General features: G+C 38.8%; 1 protein-coding gene across 1 annotated transcript in view; it reads right to left on the bottom strand.

Moving 5' to 3' along the window:
* ELOVL4 (ELOVL fatty acid elongase 4) overlaps window positions 1–9,822 on the bottom strand; it is a gene marked incomplete at both ends in the record, with an annotated part of 29,866 nt that overhangs the window by 19,198 nt on the left and 846 nt on the right. The window lies entirely within an intron of this gene.

The following is a 9,822-nucleotide window of genomic DNA, read 5'->3' on the forward strand; positions in this document are numbered from 1 at the left end:
ATCAAGCCCCTCGCACTTTCCCTCACAGAAGAATTCTTTATCATCACAATAATGTCATAGCATCAGTGGTGGTTATGATTTGCAAGAAAACAAAGAGGTATGTTGCTGGTAAAGTCAAGAACGACATGCACACGATACTATACAGACAAAGGTTCCCAAAGCCTGGCACAAAAGCGCTGACCTGATTTAAGTAATTTTTTTAAATACAGAACAGTACAGAGAAAACATGTTTACTTTGACCTTCAAGAATGTACAGAAATATCTGAGTTAAGTATTTTGTCTATCCTCAAGCTTAACTAGCCAAGAACAAACTAATTTGTTTGGGCCGAGAACAAGAGACATAAAAATTTTATGGCAAAGCATTGTTACTTTAACAAGCTATGAAACATCAATATTCAGTCTTTAGCACAACGAATAATGGAAGCATATACTCTGAAAAACAAACCAACAAAATCCACAGATTTTAAAAGTTTGCAGATGAAGCTGTACAAATCCTGTTGCACTCAGAAATGAGAGATCCCTGATCCAAAACCAACAGGACTACAGACAAGACTAACAGGGACTGCCTTTAGCCAGCTATGGCTTTGCTTCAAATTTCAGGGCTTTGTAATTGACTGTTTAGTCTTCTTTAAAGCTATATACAGCAACATAAAATCAAAATACCACACAGCTAAGAAGAATATCTCCTGCAGCTAATGAATACCTGTGTAATATGCATGTGTTTCATCAACTCCCAAGTAACAGGAATGGCTAATCCCAATTTGTTGTCAAAAGGTCAGATGTATTTTAACTAGTATTCCTGTTATTCTAACTAGCATTATAGTCTTCTTGGGACTCCCATCATTCAATGACTAATACCATATTGTCTTTGTGCCTGTACACAGCAATTACAGGATACACTTGTTTCAAGATAAGTGGACTTATGAAGTTCAGGAGTCATATCAATTCCCCATCAAGTCTCAGGATTTTCAAGTCTAAGAAATTGCTTTGTTCAAATTGTTCTTGATTTACGTCCTCTGTTGATTATGATTATTTGTAAGGACAGTGCAAACACTCTGCTTCAAGGAATAGTAAAAATATAATCCCCATTGAAGCTTACGCAAGATTTGCAAGATAGTAAGCCCTTGAGGGATGTAGCATTCTTCCGTTTGACAAATTTTACTTTTCCAAAAATCACAAGAGCAAGACACGTTCCCACTGCACTGATACCTGCATGCCTTTTCTTAAATGTTACAAGTTACAGAGTAAACAGATGAAGAAAACAGATGAAATAAACAAACCACCAATCCACAGGATGCAATTTTATGAACTAGTTGCAGAACCCTATGATCCAGCCCATGTTTCTGTATTTCTAAAGAAATACGTGCTGCATAAACCACCCTTCAACAAGTTTTTCTTCTACAGTGTTTTCTTTATTGAAACTTTTATTCAAACTTCTCTGGTCTTAGGCAAAACTGTATTTCTGAGAGCTCAGACTGGAGATGTCATTACTTCACACAAAAGTGGTGGGTTTTGGTACTATGAAAATAGTTGCAGGTGTATCATTAAGTAGCAATACAAACACAGGGTTACACACATTCAGTGTTTCAATAACAGATTAGACTATTGGTCCATCTAGTATCATTCAGGGTTTTATGATGCTGAAGGGAATGATCATAGAATAAATATTCTCCATAGACTTTTTTTTTTTAATTGGATTCCCTCAGTTGGAAGCCAACATCCTTGAAAACCATGAAGGATTATTAATAAAGTTTAATAACAACTCTGCAAGGCCTTATGCACTGTAGAGAGACATGTTACATACTCAGCATACACGGGACATTAAGTTCATCACTGACATACGTCCTCCTAATGTGCTAACACAGCAGAAGGATACTGATGCTTAACTACACAGCAGATGTGAACAACTTATATTGCTGCTCTCATAACACAGAATGATTTGGGATTGCAGATGAACATTTAGAGACTCCTAGATTCAGTGATTGAACATGTATGAAAACCAGCAATGGCAAGTGAAATCTGCCTAAAAATAATACCAGAAAGCTACAGGGAGAACATTTGCAAGGAGCTGCACAGAAATCTCTCTGATAAACCACTTGTTTTTTCTGTTTGCATCAGCACAAGGATGCTGGTCATCAATTTTGTTTTACAGAAAGATGAATGAGATGGGAGCTGTGTTTTGAATAAAAACTACAAAAGGAGTTATTGAAATATATTAGCTCTTATCTTCAAAATTCAGGGTCAGAAGTAAAATTTACAGTTGTGAGGTACATTAGGTCTTCTGTTCGCCTAATACATCAGTCAAAGTCTCCACAGAAAAATAACACTACAAAACATTTAGAACTTATTTCCTTAACATGCCTTCAACATCATCAAAAGTGACAAATCTAAGGGGAGGGGGGGAAAAAAAAAACAAACAAAAATTAGACTAATTTTGAAATGCTGAGTTTCAAAACATAAACTTAATGAGAAAGTGTTCTTATACCCAAAGATAACCAGAAGAATGATCAGTGTCTGAACCTTTCACTCACTAAGTACACAGTAGCAAAATCATCAGTTTGGTAGCTAGCTAATGCCATACCCAAATGACTACTACAGCTAAGTCTCTTCGCTTCTACAATTGCGTTACCTGTTGTGGTAATATATGGCCCCCAAATTTAAGCTTCTCTAATGCTTTCTGCAACACAGTTTCTCACTCTTGATCAAAAATTCATGGATTGCTGAAACTGAGGTAAGGCTGAGTAGAAGAAAATCCAACCTAAATGAAAGCATTTTGGGGTACTCTATGTGTAAGTATTTCTGTTGTACACATGTGTTCCTGGAAAACCACTAAATATTAAGCAAATGCAGAAAATATGGCTATGAAGTCTCCTATTTACAACCCAGCTATTCAATTCAGCACCTGTATTTCCTTTTTTTCCCCTCTGGAATCTCTTAAACCATTTAAAAACACAGTGTTACAATGATACTCTAGGAATAGAAGAACATAAAATATTGTCTAGAGAGCTAAGATTTACTGACTTAACAGAAAAAGTAAGAGACATGGGTTACAAATTCCCTTCTCCCAGCAACATTCTGTGAGCATTTAGAAAGCAAAAAACCAAACTCTCGTATTTGCTGTAACTAGGAAACAAGGAGATGATATCTATAAGCAGATAAAAAAGAAAAAAACCAGAAAAACACCATGGTCAAACACGCCAACTGAGGCATAACTTACAAAAGAGCTGGGAGAAGACACTTTTGAGATACTGCAGAGATAAAGAAGAATAGGAAAATATGATGGAAACAAACCAAATAGTCAAGAGTCCATGATTATGCTGAAACAGAGGAATACATGTAGGAGGTAGATAGATGGAATGAAACTAGGGAAGAATCTCATGGTACAAGCAGACACAACGGTATGGAGAGAGACAACACTCCAAGGCAGGAGTTAAGGATCAAACCACTGAAATTATTCAAGTGCATAAAGAAAGGAGTTGAATTGCAGGCACACAAGTGAGTTAACCTGACAAAACCAAGAGCAGTTAATGCCCACAAGCATACCGTTATCTTGCATCAAATGGGAGCCAAACTGAGGTAGCTTATTCCCCCTCCCCTTCCATGAGAGAAAGGTAAACTAGCTCATGTTTATCTTGAGATTCAAGCACACACAATGGGAGTCAATACAAAACATGTTGCACTCAATTCACCTCTAGGCTTGCCTTGGAGCTACTTATTGCTTTACCTACAGTCTAGGGTGCAGTCCTGAAAATCCCCACAGAGCTGACATTGAAGTCTAGGCAGGCCTCAATTTCAGAGCTGCCTTCATTTATGTCCTTAAAATGCCACAAGACCTTCAAGTCCACATGCTCAGAAACGCTTGAGTCTTGACAAAATTGAGCACAGTTGTACCCACTTGCCACCTAAAAAAAATCCAGAAAATACGTATCCCCTATCTACATATTCCTAAAGGAGATGTGTGTGGGACTATCTGACTGACAAGAATTCCTTATGAAATGCAATGGTAGCTTCAACTTTGTTTCCAAATACAGCCTGAGAAAGCAAAGCACTGCCATGCAACAGTTTACTACTCACAGCAGTCCTACCTCATGGATCAGATCTGCCCTTAAAAGCACAATGTCCCAATTTCTGTGCTCCAAGCACGCCCCACTTATACCAACACTCTTTGAAAGCCAAAGTTCTCATTTTTTTAATGGCCAATTCTTTTTAGCTAAATGAACTCTCATTTAGTTCCAGTTTTTCATCAGATCATTCATGTATACCCCATTTGCCTTACCTCAAAAAACCTCTTCAGTACACACCACAGATTTTTTTCCCCTCCTAGTCTTGCATCCTAGCAAATTCTTCCTCCCAAATTTCTCTCCATGTCCACTTGGAGTCTTTTCATTCATTCATCTTTCATCTAAGTGCTCCCTTAATCCTTTCCATGTGAACTGAGTAACTCCAAAAACCTGTTTGGACCAGCAGAGGAAAAAGTGGAGTCTTGCCTCACCCACTCCTCACGGCTCCTGATCTACAAGACCTTAAAAGGAACTACAACCTATGTTTCTTACCCCTTCCTCCACTGACTATCCTTATGCAGCCTCTGACAGTCTTTCCTGGTTGCACAGGACAGTCTAGCATAGCTGCCTTGAATACAGCCTCTTCTGGTGTTCCTTAGCTTTTAACCATAGCCCTGCTACATGCCTCCACACCCCGAGTACAGCATAAATACAGAATGACTACCACAATCAACTTCTAGTCAAGTTTCTCCAGTTAGAGATAGCTACTTATGAACAACAGTTCAGCCACTATGCATAATCAATTTATGTAACCAGTGCAGTCCCCAGGATGAATGCACCTGCTTCACGCCACAGATATTTCAACTGCTCAAGAATTCTTCACCTCTCATTGCAGTATGTGGCTCCAGGACCACATGCCAATGCACACCTCACTAACGGCATGCAGCCTTAGCTGAGAAACATGATCTGCCAAGAAGTCCACAACAGTAATTTACTGTGTGCTGCAATTTTAATCATCCAGCCATTTGGTCTTCTTCAGTAGGTACTATGGTCATGCAATCAGTTTGGTTAAATTTTGTATAAAGCCATTTCCCAACCTTTTTCCATGGAATCTGCTTTAAAAGTATTCATAACATCTTATTTCCTTCAGAGATTTCAAGACATGCTATCTACACATCCTTAAGAGGAATTTTCAGAAGTTATGTTCTTGCCATTTTGTCCAAACATGTCATTTTGCTTGTAGAATATGCTGATGAGTGCTCAAACAGAATTTTGTATCGCATTCTTGCTGCTGCTCTTTGAAGGCTTTTTTCTGTTTCATCTCTTTGCTGGCACCAAGAGTTGCAGGTGATCACCTACAACTCATCCTCCTTCATTTTATGAAAGGGAAGTCTTCCACCCACAACTCAGCTCCTCGTCCATAGTGTCAGCTTTGCTTCAGGCTACTCCCTCAAGCTCACGTTCTTGAAGCTTGGTGATACAAAATCTTCTAGCAGACACTTCCACTTCAGTAATGTACTCTTCTGAATGTTTCCATTTCCAAAGGTGCTTGGTATCTGTTTTGTTCAGATTATCTGTCTTGTGAGTTCTGCAATCTGATAAAATCTCCTGGTGATGAAACGTGGGTGGAATTTCCCTCAAACACCCAGCAAATTGTCTTTAATACTGACAGCTGTTTTTATTTCACTAATAAAGTCCCTCCCTCCACTGACAAGCATCCTGCTGATGCTTAATGAAATGAATCAAATAAACTGTGATGCTCTTATTGCTCAGTTTGGTTGACAGTAGACACACGTAATCTAGCCTTTAGCATTCTTTACTTCTGTAATCAATTTCTCCAAGTGTTGCTTTTGCCACAATACAGCCAAACCCAATTACACTAGCTTCTCCAGTTTCCGGTGTGTTTCTTCCTGTCTAATCCCTGTGTTTTAGAGAGTCATGGTCTGAGAACAAAAAAAGTGTTCCCTTGAGAAGAAAGTTGTATCTGCAAGACAAGTATTGTGCCAAATCACCAAATCTGATGCTCAGCCAGCCCTCCAAAAGCTTAGGAACACATTCTACTTTGTTTCTGTGAAACAGGCTTCATGAACCTTCATCTCACCCTTCGTTCTCTCTCCCCATCATCATCCTCTGAAGAACTTCCATCAGGACTCTAGTTGCCTCCAGCTTTGGAACAAATCCTCAAATGCAACAAGGTACTTTGCACTCAGACTGTTCTGTTGACCACCCCAATGAACTTTCAAGTATAAACATTCAGGATCCTTCAGCCACACTTGGCTTCTGCATGGGGAAAAGAAGGAGGGAAGATAAAGAAGAAATGCATTTTCTTCCAGTTCTGTTTCCTGGACTGAAAAAGAAACTGAACCTGAACTTCCTGAGTGTTCTTAACTTAGTCCCAAAATATTCCTGGCAAAAGTTTTTATGGCAATTTGAGTTCCCACAGAAGCTGCTCCACCTGATCACTTTTAAGGTGAGCAGCTGTAAGTTTCCTGTGTTTCCCCATCCTCATTGCCTTACACTTCTGACCCAACTGATAAAAGCTACGATTGATATTGCTCCTGAACAAGACGTTACTTAGAAGACTACCACTAAAGTGAAAGTTTGCATCTTTCTCCCCTCTCCTTTCCTCCTGATGGAAAAAGTCTGTAATCTTATTAACTGCAACAGCTGTAAATAGTTGCTGTTCCAAAGCAGTCCCACATGGCCTGGGATGGCCCTGCCTTCTTTTAATTTTGAGTTCCAAGAACACCATTCTCACACAAAGTCACTAAATCCTTCTGTTCTTTAGCTCAATACATTCAAATTAACTAGTTCCTCTAACATAAATCTTTTTGATACAGGGTTTCACAAATGTCCTTTTCGAGCCATAGTCTCCTATTCTCCCCACCCCAACTGCCATTGGTCTCTTCAGCCATGTTTTGAGTTTTCCACATTTTTCTTTCCTGGATTGTGTCCTGAGTTATTAATCTTAATAGTGCTCCTGGATTCAGCCTGGAACCTCCCTTTAAGACACTTGCTCAGTCATCTAATCATACCCTTAATCCTTCCTGGCAGATCTAACCCCAACCAGGTACCTGAGCCCAGAGAAAAAAGGAAGCCCTGCCCTACCTATTACACATTACCAGTCCAATGCCCTTACAGAAATAATGGCACAGAATTCCTAGATCATCTTTCCTGATAGTAACTGTTCCACCGACCACATTTTTTCCTCCCAATGACTGCTAAGACCATGTTTTTGTCCTTTCTACCTCCCCTTGCAGTTTATGGCTTCCTAAATTATCTCCTTCAACCTTCTCAGGTGAATATATGGTTACTATGGATTTTAGGCTTTCATGAAAGACGTCTAAAAAGATAGTCAAGGAAAGAGAGGAAAGAAAAAGTAGTATTTCAACAGATGTACAAGGAAAAATATATTATGCTAAGGCTGAGAAAGTATTTGCTAACATATATGGGAAAAAGTCACAGAATACTGTTATTCTTCCCAAATGCAAGATTTCAAAAAAAACCCAAACAAAAACAAACCCACAAACAAATTAGCTTTAGATAGCATACTTAGTGCTAAAAAATATTGTGACATCATTAAAAAAAAATCCAGTTAGGCTCATCATATACTTGGTCTTTTGGGGTTGTTTTAAATCTCAGAAAATGTCAGTTGCTTTTTAAATAGCACAAAGCAGGGGAGGAAAAAGACCAAATCTTTACAGCACAAAAATAAAGCAGCACAAGACTCAGTGGGATGTTCTGGCACAGTTCTACACAAGTTTCATCACAGGAGTCCAGGGCAGCATTAGAAAACACCTGCTAGCAGGACAACCCCACTGAATACTGAGAACAGAGCTAAAGACAGACTTGGATGTCCAGTAAAAAATGGAAGCAAAAACTGGAGAGAATAAGCAAATTTGGTTTTATATGAATGAGAAATTTTTGTGTAGGAGTAGTAGTGGGAATAAAATTTCTTCACATTTTATTGTGTAATTTTGCTGTGTAGTAGTGTTTCAGTACGATTTATTGTGTAATGTTATTGCATGGCATCATTTGTTGAGCAACTTTGCTGCGTGGTATAGTTTTTTATTTAATGATATTGCATATTAGGCAATGGTCTTGCATGCCATAATTTGTGTTTTCTGTTGAGCAACATCACTGCCATGGTTCTTGACACAAAGGTGAATTGCATGAATTCACACAACAGTGCTGAATTCATGATTTTAATGTATATTCACTCAGAGATAGCACACAGAGACTTATTTTTTTCTGAATGAAAACACATGCAGAAAAGCAGCAAACTGAGAAGGTGTTTAAGCAGAACTTATGGCATTAAGATATGATTTCATTAAATAGCAATGCCGCATTGCCTCATAAATGACACTTTCTTATCCAGAGCTACCTTGTAACTACATTGTGTGATACAACGTTTCACATATCCATACCTGACTGTAAAAACTACAGGAGAACCTTGTTTTACATACTACTGGGTATAGATAAGAACAGTAACATGCTTTTGATGTGGCTTAGGCTCTGTCCAAAACTACCCTTGCAGGGAGCTGCTGAAATCCAGAATCTGAACAAGAAACTCTCCACCCACACTACCAAACTTAGAGCAATAATTTAAAATTTGCATTAATAAGTTAGTAAAAGACTTAAGCATTTTAGATGCCATCACAATGTCATCCTACTACTGCTTAAGATTCTTCAAAGCAGCAGGAGGAAGAAAGAAAAGTTTGTCCTATATATGTAGTATTAATGTAAGTTACTTATCTTTAAGTAATCTTATAAACTTCCCTTTTCAACCCTCTTTCCCCCTCTGATCATTTTTGCTTATAACAAATGTGGTCCTATATATATAGGCTTAAATAACACGTCTGGATTTCAGGAAATGTACCAGAACTTGAATTTTTTTCCAAACAAATGAAGTAATGCATAAGGATATCAACTTGGTACCCACATCCATTTTTATATCCATCTGAAAACACTGTTAATTGGCTAGAAGAGCATCTCTCTCATGCATTACCTGGCAGTCTATGAACAACTGTACATTGCAAGAGGCAGAGAGAGCAAACACTGGCAGATTACAATGCAGTGCTGCTGCAAGCATTTTTATTTGATCTCATATTCTGGCAGGTTTTAAATACACAAGAAAAAAATACACATGCAAGCCTAATTTGTAAAATATGGCAAAAACCAGAAGGTAGGCTGGGAAGGCAAACTGTGGGGAAAAAAAGTGAGCTCCCTCCATCCATAACATAAGATTAATTTATTATCTGACAGATGGCAGAAGGGAGGGGGGTGGAAAGCACTGCTGATGCAGTAGTGAGCTTCCCATCTGCAATGAAGGCCCCACATTCTCACTTATCATACACTGCCACAAAATACATCCATAGTTGCATTCGCTCCAGAGTTTTGCTCCATGTACTTCTAGGTTTAAATCAAAATATCCTAGACCTCATCCCTGTGTGGACAACTAAAGAAAAAACGAAGAAAACATCCAGAGAAGTGATTCTTCTGCCAACTGCCCAAGGCTACTCACAACAGCAGCTATGGAAGCTGTGACTCTGCCCTGCTCCTTTCATTTGACCAAGGAGAGAGCCATTCACACTGACCAATACTTCCAGAGCTACGGATCATTGTAGCAAGGTACCATCTCACTTGCTGTCCCAGCACCAAAAGCTGCTTTCCACACTTCTCCATGTTCCAAGACATTTTCTCTTCCTTCAGCATCTTCCACACTGCAGTCATGGGGTGCCAACACAAAAAAATGGAGCATATTGCAAACGGAAAACAGCAGAACTGACCCAAACGCACTCAATATAAAATGAAAAGCCTT

Source organism: Phaethon aethereus (assembly GCF_964289735.1).
Source record: "Phaethon aethereus genome assembly, chromosome: 3".
In the NCBI taxonomy this organism is placed as follows: domain Eukaryota; kingdom Metazoa; phylum Chordata; class Aves; order Phaethontiformes; family Phaethontidae; genus Phaethon; species Phaethon aethereus.